Genomic DNA, 12,612 nt, shown 5'->3' with positions numbered 1-12,612 from the left:
GTAAAATAAATGAATATCAAGTTGACTGACATCTGGGGTGTTTTTGCAGGAAAAAAAATAACTATTCGGGAATCTGGGGTCTGAAACCCATGTGTTATATAATATATTGGTACAATAATTTAAATAAAATAATATATTATAATAAAACTTTACAAAATTAAGTTATGTAATACATTATTTATACTATACTTTATTACTATAGCAATTTATATGTGTGTGTGCATTTATATTTATAAAATTTATAAAATATAACAGAAAATACAGCCTATGATATTATATTTATATTACTATTTGACATTACAGATCCTATATTTTTATATATGTTTTACATTAGTATTATAAATCTTTATTTTACAATACATGGTATTATATACAATATTCTAATATAATTTTATATAATGCTTATAGAAAATATTTGATAATATTGTATAGAATTTTTTACTGATCTATTAGTATTTTATATTTAACTTTTTTATTATATAATAAACATGTAATATATAATATTGTATAATATTCTATATTAATATTAACAAGTGACAAAAAATTGTTGCATTACAATAACAGAGTTTGGAGATGGAAAGAAATTTCTCTCCTCAGTAAAAAAAAAAAAAAAACACAATTAAATGATTTTTTTTTTTTTTGCATTTACTGTAGCATTGATTTGTCCCTGCTGATTAATTGCTTTATTATTATTATATTATTATTTATGCAAAAGTCCATTGCTGAAAAGGTTAATACTGGGTTTGTTCCCAATCGTTGGTGTTTTCAAGTGCACAGACTCCAGTTTCCTGTATTTAAGAAGCCTGAAAAACCATTAAACACACATCGCCTCTCAACATAATGATCACTAAACCCGAAAAGAATAGATTCGTCGCCATCTCCCCATTATAAATGACAAAATGAATTGTGCTGGTGGCTTTTTATGCCTGTTTCTTGGCCGTGTCAGGAACAGCTTTCCACTTCCATGTCTTCGAAGCCCATTTGGGAATGTTGCCTAAAATGAAGCAGCGATATTCACGTTACTCATATTTGAGGCCGCACTCCCAAAGGACGGAAATTGTGCCCCTATTGCGCCGTTCCAGTCACAATCTTAATAGAGCACGAGTAGGAAACATAGTTAAATCTAGCGAGCAGCTCGCCCATCCAGCCTTTCTTTACGTTTTGAGGAAAACACATGTTTATAATATCTTGTGGTCTGTTCGCTTGATTGTGGCATGTGTAGAGTTATCTTTGGAATTAAAGGGAAAAAAAACAAGAGATTTTAGGTTGATTCGCTCTTGTACTGCAGTGGATATTATGCTTGTCCATACTTCTTCAGTGCATGGAACCTTGTGTCAGATGTTTCTCCTAAAATTCTAATGTATGGAGATCAGAGCTGTAAAATGCATATGGATTTGACGGCTCGAAGCTCCATCTTCTATTTAGTCTCATTAATCTATAGGCTAAACATTCAAAATTAAATAGATTTCATTTTTTTCACTCAACACAAATTCCTAGATTAATCTGGAAAATCTGAATACAATCCACTTTTTAGGGAAATTTGGGAAGTTATTGCAGAGGAATATCGGATCTATCGGTTCACATATATATGAAGCATTGCTCATGTTTTTCTTTTTCACTCTCTTAATTCACTCATACACAAAATTATTTGGAAAATCTGAACGCACTTCTCTTTTTAGGTAATTCTACACACTATTTTAACAAGTTTAACAAACTAGTTTTCTGTGAATGTTGCATTGAATGTGCCAAAATAATGTTAGATTTAAATCCAAAAGTATGTTTGAACTGAAATGTAATGTTAATTGATGGGTACGGCAGTATTTGTGGAGTTCATTCGTGGAGGGAATGCTGTGGGGAGCATCGTGCTGTCGGCTGAAAGGCATGACACACAGGCAGCAAAGCAGAAGTAAGATGTGTTTTGTTAGTCGTCTGAAGCCCTGGGGCCCGGAACCATCTAAGCTCCATCACTATACCCCGGATCGCCCAAAATAAATCCACCTGTTTCTGGCAAACATTTTGTCATTAAAAAATATGAGCGAGAAAAACAGAGTCCGCAGTGTGTGTGCTGTCCTCTAAAGCAGCTTTTGTTCTGGTGTCACCATCATTTGTTCAGTGCGAGCTCTACTCCGGCGGATAATGCCAGCGGATTTATTCACACAGAAACATCCCGATCGGACTGCAATGCACTAGTAACTCACACAGCTCAGAGAGAGAGAGACTGTATTTAATAGATATAACTGCTTAACAACAGAAGGAAGACGATTCCCTTATTTAATTGCTCAAATTTGTCTGAAAAGTTTCTCCAAAAGGAGAATAAAAATTTAACAAATGATTGATGTCAGTAAAGAGCAGTTCAGATCATTCGATGAGAAATGATTATTGACTGCGGATTGTGATTTTTGTAATGTTCGTGTCTATTTGTAATTGCATAATGTCTGTTTCCGAACAGGTTTCCCTGCTTTAAGCACCAGAATTTGGCAGATGATTGATACATTTTTAAAGCACTAAACCATTATCTAATTTTCTAATAAATGTGTGAATTATTCATATTTAAATGCAAAAATGAATGGTGTAGTATTTACTCTAGAAAAATACTACATTGTAAAACATTGAAGTAAGCATGATTTTTTTTTGAAGTAGAAGGACTCACATCTTATTGGTTGTGAAATGATTTTAGCAGGTTGTGATCCTTCTCTGGAAATACTGAGCAACTATAATCTGGTGTTACCATGAAGCATCAGACAGGGAACAGGCGTATACATGTACTCCGGTGTTTAACTTCGCCTGTTTTCCGTTTTTGAACACTGTGGGTGATTTCACTGGACCAACCAGAGACACAAATCTCAGACTAGCGATCTGTTAGCACAGGATGGATAGCATGCAGCTGTGAGTGGGAGAGGATGACAGTCATAAAGAATAAAGTATCTTTCAGAAAACAAGGGGAAGGAATAGAAGGAGGGTGAAGACAAAAGCATAATGCCTTTGACTGATGTTTGAGATCTTCCAGAACGAATGGTTGGAGATTGAACTGCTGTCCAGCACACATCGCCATCAGAGACGACGATGACGTGTAAGAATGATAACATGTTTGCTGTTGTGCAGTGTTGATCAGTAAATGTTATGAAATTAGAGAACTAAGCCAATCGTAGCGCTGGCGGGGTCATTTGATTTGGATGGGAACTTCGGATTGTGAATCATTTGAGTCAGTTCGGGAGTTCGAAGCATGAATCATTTGAGTCAGTTTGGCAGTTCAGAGTGTGAATCATTTGAGTCAGTTTGGCAGTTCGAAGCATGAATCATTTGAGTCAGCTTGGGAGTTCGGAGCAAGAATCATTTTAATCAGTTTGGGAGTTCGGAGCGGGTTTAAGTGAATCATTTGAGTCTGTTCGGGAGTTCGGAGCAAGAATCATTCGAGTCAGTGCGGGAGTTCAAAGCGGTTCGCGAATCATTTGAGTCAGTTCGGGAGTTCGGAGCGCGAATCATTTTAATCAGTTCGGGAGTTCGTGAATCATATTTGTATATGGATAGGCATTTTTAACTAATTTAGTAGCTAGTTCTAATTACGTTTTCCACGCGTGTTTATATGTGATATGTGAACTCGTATTTTTTGTTTTAATGATGTGCCTTTTAACAGTATCAAGTATATTCAAAAACTAAACAAATCGTGCCTAAAAAGTGCAGCATCTAGGCTAATGTAAAGTTACATGATGAAGTCATACTAGTGTGTGTGGCGCGTGTGCATTTTGAGTTTGTTCTTTCACTGCATTATTCGATGTATTCAAATGCATTTATGGATGTGTGTGAATGATCACAAAATTCAAGATATGGGGGTTAGAAAATGTATATATTTATATCATTTTATGTAGTTAATCAATATCACACGAAGAGTGCCATTTCAGTTTTTCTCCAAAAATCAGCATGATTAAAATGTGATATTAAGTTACTACAAACAATAATTTAATTACAAATACAAAATGTTGCAGAATAATGTAATATATGAATGAATAATAGCCTAAAGAACCTTTGTGCCAAAAGGGTTCTTTCTTGTCATTATAGAACCTTTTTAGCATAAAAGGTTCTTTGGAGTTGAGTAAAGAACTCTATGGTTCTATATAGAACCCCAATGAACCCTTATTGTCTAAGAGTGCAGAGTGTTAACAGAACTCCTCCAAACGTTTCTCCGTCTGTATCACTACACTTGCTGTATTTCTCACCCTGAGTGTCATAGTTCAGCCCAAATCCACTGTAATTGTAAAATAATAATAATTATTATAATAATAATTCATAAGTAAATGATAAATAATAATTGGTGACAAAATTAGAGCCAAGCTAAACTATATAATTTTTTTTTAACAGACTATATATTTTAAATATATTAGATTATGGTAATATATTTATATATACAAAAAAAATTATTTTACAGTTTCTAGGATTTTTTTAAAACTAAGACAAAACTATATTTAACTAAAACTAACACAATAAAAACTTTTCCACTATTTCAAATAAAATAAACTTTTACCAAAAAAATAAATAAGTTAAGATAACTTTGTTTTTATTTTAGCTAGTTCCCATTTACTTTAACTTGATGTCGGAAAAAAGAAATACAATTAAAACTGAATTAATAAAAATTATATAGAAATTAAAAAATACTAAAATTAGAATAAAAAAAAATAAAAATGAAGAAAAACGGATGGATGGATGGATGGATGAGAAATATCAAAGTGATACTAAAGTAACACTGGTTGATAAGAAGAGTATATTTAGTTAACTTGAAATTGATAACAAATATTTACATCTTTTTTATTTGTGTAGGTATTTGTGAGGTTAAGGGCAAAGCCTGTTTCTGTTTATGAGCACAGTACTGTCTCTCTGAAGGAGGAAAAGGCTCTCATACTGAATTCGTGAAAACACAGCGTCGTCCAGATGTCAGTGGCCGGATTCACAGTCGTAGTTTTGACGACTTGTCTCATTGAGAGACACTCAGTGTGAGGTTCTCCGTCATCTGGTTGATATTAGTGGTGAGGAACAGACCCCGCTGAGCTCATCTGCTTCTGGGTACGGGACGGCCCGATAAGAAGGACCCCGTCATGAGTCCTGCAGCGACCACACAACACAACACAATGATGAATGCAACCTCAAGAAGAAGAGTCTCGCAAACGCTGGATGCAATGCAAAAAAGATTTTTGTGTCTTGTTTTCCAGAACATGTCTAAATATCCTTTAAAACAAGATCGATTTACTTTGGACGCTAAACTGTATGTGATATTAGCTGTTGATTTTCATGACCCCCTTAGCCAAGTGTTTGCATCAATCTCGCAGAAATTTGCGAGCTTGTTTTTCAAGTGTATTTATGTCATATTAGGGATGTTTTTATATTATCACAGAAATACAAAACAATAAATAAACTGTGCAGTGATAAGTGCGATGGAATGAAACAGAGGTTTCGATGTGTTACTCAAATAATAAATGACTTTTGTCTATTTAAAAAAAAAATAAAAAATTGTTTCAGTCTAAATGACCCAAATCTGATCTGGACTTTACTGTGTTATTTTAATACAACTGAGATACTATTACAGTTTATCAATATTTTTAATTAGTTTTTATTTTCTATTTTCCATAATTTTAGTAAAATGTTTTAGTTTTTTTTTTTTTTGTACCATTTGTTTGTTTTAAATGTTTATATTGACTATGTTTATATCGTTTTTCTTAATTTTATTTCAGTTTTAGTTTGAGTTATTTTAGTGCATCAAGTTTACCTGAGAAACTGTGTATAAATAAATCAATGAGAGAGTATTTTTAGTAAATGTTATTAATGTTATGTTATTTTTTCTATGTATATATAGGTTTTATTTTTATTTCGGTTTATTTTTTTAGTTATTTTAGTACATCAAGTTAAACTAAATGAAGATTAGAGATATTTTGCATCGGCTTAAAAGATTCCTACTAAATAACTTTTTAAATGATTAATAGTATATTTTTACTAAATTGTGTGTTTTACCACGTTTAAATACTTTTAAATATGTGTATTTTTATTCCGTTTTAGTTATTTGAGTACTTCAAGTTAAACTAAATGAAAAAGAAATTTTACTGTGGCAACTATTTTTTCTAAAAAAAAAAAAAAAATTCTCTTATGTAACATAAATTTTGTTTATGGTTTTGATTTAGTTAATTTCTTTTTTTTTCCATAAATTAACTAAAATAACTCTGCAAATGGCAAAAGTAGTACAGGCATTATGGAACTCTTAAACTTGATGACTTGAGAAGACACACAGATGAATTGTGGTTAAACAGAGTGCATCACATAAACCCCTTAATCCAAATCATCTTTACTGCAGAGAATGTCAAAGACGCTTAATAATTCTCATGAAACCCGCTTACATCGTCTCTTTCTGGAGGGGAAGAGCATTTTTTTGCAAACAAGTCCACTAGATAACCATAACCATCCATTTGTGTCCCACTGACTCTGGGAAAGGTTATATTCATGGCACATCTTGCTCCTGCGAGAACGTCTAATAACTGAACTTTAATAAGTTTCTGTTCTGGACAATAAGAGTAAACCGTAAATAACGTCAGATTAACAGATAGTGCCGTGCGTTTGGCCGGCATGTGTGTTTATGTTGGCCGCTGGATGATGGGTGAACAGCACCGCCCTCGAACCTCAGACCGCGAGCACAGCATCAGCAGAGACGGGACGGGTGCGTGTGTCTGGTGCTGATGAACGGGAATCAATGTGATCTGTTTCATCAGAGAGCATCAGATCCGTCTGAAAGTGTCATGCCTTTCTTTTCACAAGTCTGTCGTGCAAGGTTTTACCTTATTATTGTTTTCTATTTTTATTTATATCATTTACAGCTCCCTTTTGTCTTGATTTATTTATCTAAAAAAAATTAAATTCAGATAAATAAATCAATTTAATTAAAAAATATTATATATCAATACTAATAAAAATATATATATATTTTTTCTTCAGATAAATAAATACATTTAATTAAAATATATTATATATCAATTAAAAAAATAAATAAATATTTTTTAATATATAAAAAAAATCATGTTTTTTTTGTTCGCAAAATCGATTGATTGCAAAATCTAAATCTATTTTCTGTTTTTACTGTCATCATTAGACCTATCTCTCTTTTGTGTGAATTCATTTAAATCAATTTTTATTAAATGTATTATGTTTATTTAAAAATTTATTTTTACTTTTTTAATTGTATCATTAAAAACCTCAATAAATTATATCAAATTAAATTGTACTCTTTTACAAAACAAAATCTAACTTTTGTCTGAATTAATTTATTTTTTATTTTCTTATTTTAATAGATGTGATTGTATGTAATTTATATATATGATATTTTTCTATTTAAATTGTATTTACTTTTATTTGTTCTTGTTTTCTGTCTTGCACTGTGTGTATCAAAGCAAAAATTTACATTTATAGTTTTCAAAAATTATTAAAACATTACTTTTATTTGTCTTCATCATCTCCCTTTTGTCTGAATATTTTTATTTATAAATTTGTATTTGTATTTTTTTTTTGTTTCCAACCTGTATGTATCATAGAAAAATCTACATTATATGGCAAAATTTTTTAAATAAAATAAAAATAGTAATAATGAATATGTATAAAACAAGTGATACCATTGCAACGTGCAAACACCAAACTGTACTGAATCAAATGTCAGGTCTAATGACTCATTTGGAGCGGCTGGCGTCTGCTCGTATAACTCATATTTCATACAAAATGACATTTTCTCAGTTTCAACTGCTCACACAAACACGTCTTTGAAGAGAAGTCTGTTTTAAGTCTGACCACATCTTCTGATTTGTATCGTTTATGAAGCTATTTGCACACAAATAGTTTACGGAGCAATAATTTACAGCTCAATACTCGACAGCTGTTTGACTTCCAGGCGCTTTGTTTGCTCAAACTACAGGACGCCTTCATGAGCCGTCTTCAAACACTCCAAACATCTTCTCATTAAGACTGTGTGTCCCGACTCATTCAGAGGCATTGATAAAACACCAATGTGTGGCACAGCTGAGACCACAAAACCCCACACATTTGGAAAATATTTGTATTTTCAACATCTTGGTTAGCTCACACGGCAATCGAGAGTAAGAGAGAGAGAGAGAGAGATTGTTTGGCGAGTGAGAAGGAACATCGTATTTAAGGAATTTAAAGCTGTGGGTTTGTTACAGATGGAGACACAAGGGTTGGTTTGGTTGGATGTTGTTTCTCGTTTTATCACCCAAGAGCTCTCCTCAACAATCTCATTCTGGAGAAACAAATACATCAGGACGACACACCTGCTCACCAATGGAAGTGAATGGGTGCCGTCAGAATGAGAGCTGATAAAAACACCACAGCACTCATCAGTGAACATCTGGAGAAGACAAAAGATGAAACACATCCAGCATTAAGATGATTTTAACTTTGCTTCTGGGTAAAATATGAGTCCGTAATCCATATAAAGTGCTCTGGTCTGAGTCTCGTCACGTTAATTAATGACCTGAATCTTGTCAATTATCTATATTTCCTAATTATAATGAATTTGCACAAATTTAATTTAAACAAGTTTTAAAATGTTCAATATGAAATGACTTTCAAATATGAAAAATAATCATAAAAATAAGATCTAAAAAAGCAACAAAATTGGTATTAAGTTCGAACATACTGACAGTATGTAGTGAAATATGTTATAAAAAGAAAAAAAGAAATTCGTAAAATGAAAAAAAAAGAAACATTTTATAAAATAAAATAAAACAATGTCAATATGAAAATGTAGACTAAACCAAAAATGAAATAAACTAATTATGTCAGTATTAATATCCTTTTATATATATATATATATATATATTACTGCATCCAAACAACTGTCCTGCATTTGTCCCTAAATATTAGTATATTTTTCAAACACTCAAAAGTGCTGTTCATCAAGGAGACAGCAGTCATAGCCGTGTGTGACATGTAGAACAATCTCAACTTAATCTGATCTGGAACTGATTTCAGATCAGTTTTCTGGAGTTATGATTTTCTAATCTAATCCAGGAAGAGTAAATCAGCGACATCTGTCAGACGGTGGTGAACGAGAAGCTGTGTTAGCATCTGATAGATCACACACACACACACACACACACACACACACACACACACACACACACACACACACACACTCCCACATGTTTGTTTTTGTGTAAAGTGTGTTCATCCCATAGGTGTAATGGTTTTTATTCTGTAGAAACTGTATATTCTATGGCCCTTCACCAACCCTACACCTAACCCTAACCCTCACAGGAAACTTTGTGCATTTTTACTTTCTCAAAAAAACTCATTCTGTATGATTTATAAGTGTTTTGAAAAATGGGGACATGGGTTATGTGCTCATAAGTCACCCTCTCCTTGTAATACCTGTGTCATACCCATGACATTATACACACACACACACGCACACACACACACACTGACACACAAACACACACACACACACACACACACACACACACACACACACACTCTTCGAGCTGTTTTCTGAATGTTGTATGCTCTGCTGATGCCTGGTTCTGCATCAGATGCTCTCATGGTTATGAATTAGAGCTGTCACAAAATTCAATTCTGACTGTACAAGATTCAGCTATTAATGCCAAACACGTCTTCAGTTGCAAATATATTTTGTCATTATTATGGAATATATATACTTTAAGTAATATGATAAAGAAAATATTTTATATTCTTACTGAAATGCATTTTGGACAGTATTTTTTGTACCGAGGTGCATCAGAATCCTGCCGAACACGACACAGTTCAGAGCAGATGCCAGATTCACCGTCAGACGATTGATTCCTCCGCGTGCAGAAGCCAAACCAGAGCCGTGCGTTGGCTTGTGATTGTAAAAGTGGTGAGCTTCTCCATAGAAACCAATTTGTGTTTCTGGTCAGAAACAAGTACTCCGATATCTTCTCTAGCTCTGATATGTGGGGCAATTACATTTTAATGTCCTGCAATATTAGAACGGTTGTTAAACACAGGGGCAGTGAGTGACAAATCACGCCAGACAAGAATCTCTGTGAACGACTGAAACAAAGCAATTTCAGCTGTTGTTTGTTTTCTGTTGCGCAAATACAGTCTGTGATTGATTGAAGCTTTGCTTAGAATCAGGCCGAGCAAACGCTTCCCTGAACGAGTGTTCTCAGAGCCTCCCTGATGTCCTGGCGAGGTCCTCAGCACTTCAGTCACACTAATAGAATGTTCAAAGTTCAAAGGTCATAATAATGTTCTCTAAACGTTACATATACATTACTCACCGAATGCTTTGTTCTGAAACTTTTTTAGTTGGATGTTCATTTAAAATTTTGTGAAATGTTGATACTTTAGAACGACCGTAGAACAATAAAAAGTAACATTAAAATGAAATGTTCCAGTGACATTCACATAACCAACATATTTAATAAAAAATAAAACCGGTGTGACGTTGGTTCTTAAACAGGTGCACGGTGAGTGGAAAGTTCCTAATGTTCTTGACCTATAGCTGAAGTTTCCTGTCATCTACAATCAGTGTTAGAGAAAGCAGACACTACTCCAGATGTCCTCGTCTTCTGGATGGCCTTTGATGAGAGACAGAAACCCTTCTGCCAGGTCTCGAATCTCCCTCAACCTGTCACCTTTCATTGCATGCATGTGTTTTGTTGTTAAAGATATGATTCTACATGGATTCTCAGTTTGCCTCTGGGTTTAATCTGGTGCTTGAATAAAGTCGAGACTTAAAATGTGCTGCCAAATCAAAACCTCCTGGTTTGTTTTGAAGTGGTTCCTCGACTCTTCACTCAAGTAATACTTGCGCCATTTGATCAAACAAGTAGGAATTAGCATTTCTAACTAAACATCTGCTTGTGTGGTTTGAGTTGACGGCATTAGATTGTGTTCTGCTAAATCAAGCCGCTTTGCTTTTTTTGATGTGTTATCGACCCTTATCAGCTGAATCAATAACTCTGATGAGATTCAATGATGCACAAAATTAGCCAGAAGATCTAAGATTGTACATAATGCTAGGTTTTGAAAGTCATGTTTCTGATTAGCATTGAGCTCCAGCAGATAATGAAAGTCAGTGTTTATAGTTGTGTCTGTTTTCTGTTGTTTACTGTGTTCTCGCTCACACACACACTGTAAATCACATTTGAAGTGAGATTGATGCATTTCATCAACAGCATCACATACATTTGTTACATACAGTACTGTACATTTGAGATATCCCAGAATGCACTGTGACAGTTATTTTATTTTACGGGTTTAAGTGAATATAATAACCCTGTTGTACATGCAGATTCTGTATTATTGTCATGCATAAGTGGGAATGTCAATATTTTTATTTAAACTTTAAAACGTATATATATGTAGTATTTATACAGTTTTAGTTTTTAGTTGTTTTAATACTACAATTGATTGCTTCTGTTGTCCTCATTTGTAAGTCGCTTTGGATAAAGACGTCTGATAAATGACTAAATATATTATTATTAATTCTGACTCATACAATGTATTGTTGGCTATTGCTACAAATTTACCCAGAGACTCAAGACTTAATTTACGTTATTATTCCCATGTGACGTATCTTTCGAGACTTCGGCGATTGTTATACTAGCTTTTCTTTTCCCATAAGCCCCAGAATCGCTTCTCTGACACAGTTAACCCCGTCTCCAGCCAATCCCAGTCAATGGAGCTCGTCGAGAAGGAATGCCGTTCCAATGGTAATCACCCCTGAGGTTACGGATTCGGGAAGTGACCTGTCGAAACAATGGCACGCAGGTCAATGGATCCCACAGTGCTGAATTCATCTCCCAGTCGTTGCCCGGTCACGCTCGCCCATTTGGGCTCTAAGGATCTGAATGGAGAGAGTCCATCCGTCTCTGAAACAATCGGCGGTGGTTGGAGGTAACCCATGTTGACTCTGATGCCCGTGAGAAGCATCTCTGACGAACCCCCCTCCATCGTCCTGAAACCGCCAGACTCACGGCCAACTCGCATTACTAACCTTTGTCAACAGGACCTCGACAAGTCTATCAACCACTTTGAATACACTCCATTGGCTATTCTGGCCAGCGTGAAGACTTTCTTTTAGGAGAGAGAGAGAGACAGACTCCCGCTGCACTCTTGAATGAATAACGGGGATCACAAAGAAGGGAATTTGCGGGAATTCGGTGGCTGCGAGCGAGCGATGGGATATACTATGACGAATTGTAAAGCATTGGAATTGGAAAAACATTTGGACCGCAGCGTTGGTTTGCGGTTGACGATTGCACCCAGTTTGGTATTTCATTTATGAGGTTAAAGAACACACACACACACACACACACACACACCTATAACCTATTTGTTGATCTCATATTGACGTACAACCCAATGCTAACTCTTAACACCCATCTTTTCGTGTACTCGGTGAAAACCGTCCAATCGCGATGAGACGAGACACATTCAAGGACTCGTTCATGTCTGGAGCACACACAGTTGAAGAGGTTTTACTGTATATTTGAGGATATTTTCAGACATTATGCATCACTCAAGCTCAGCAGAGCAAGATTAGACACAATTAATTGAAATCTAAATCTAAACTTGTGGCCA

The sequence above is a fragment of the Carassius gibelio genome, chromosome A25 (assembly GCF_023724105.1).
Source record: "Carassius gibelio isolate Cgi1373 ecotype wild population from Czech Republic chromosome A25, carGib1.2-hapl.c, whole genome shotgun sequence".
Classification (NCBI taxonomy): Eukaryota; Metazoa; Chordata; class Actinopteri; order Cypriniformes; family Cyprinidae; genus Carassius; species Carassius gibelio.
The sequence above is the reverse complement of the archived record's forward strand: the minus strand, read 5'-3'. Positions refer to the sequence as shown.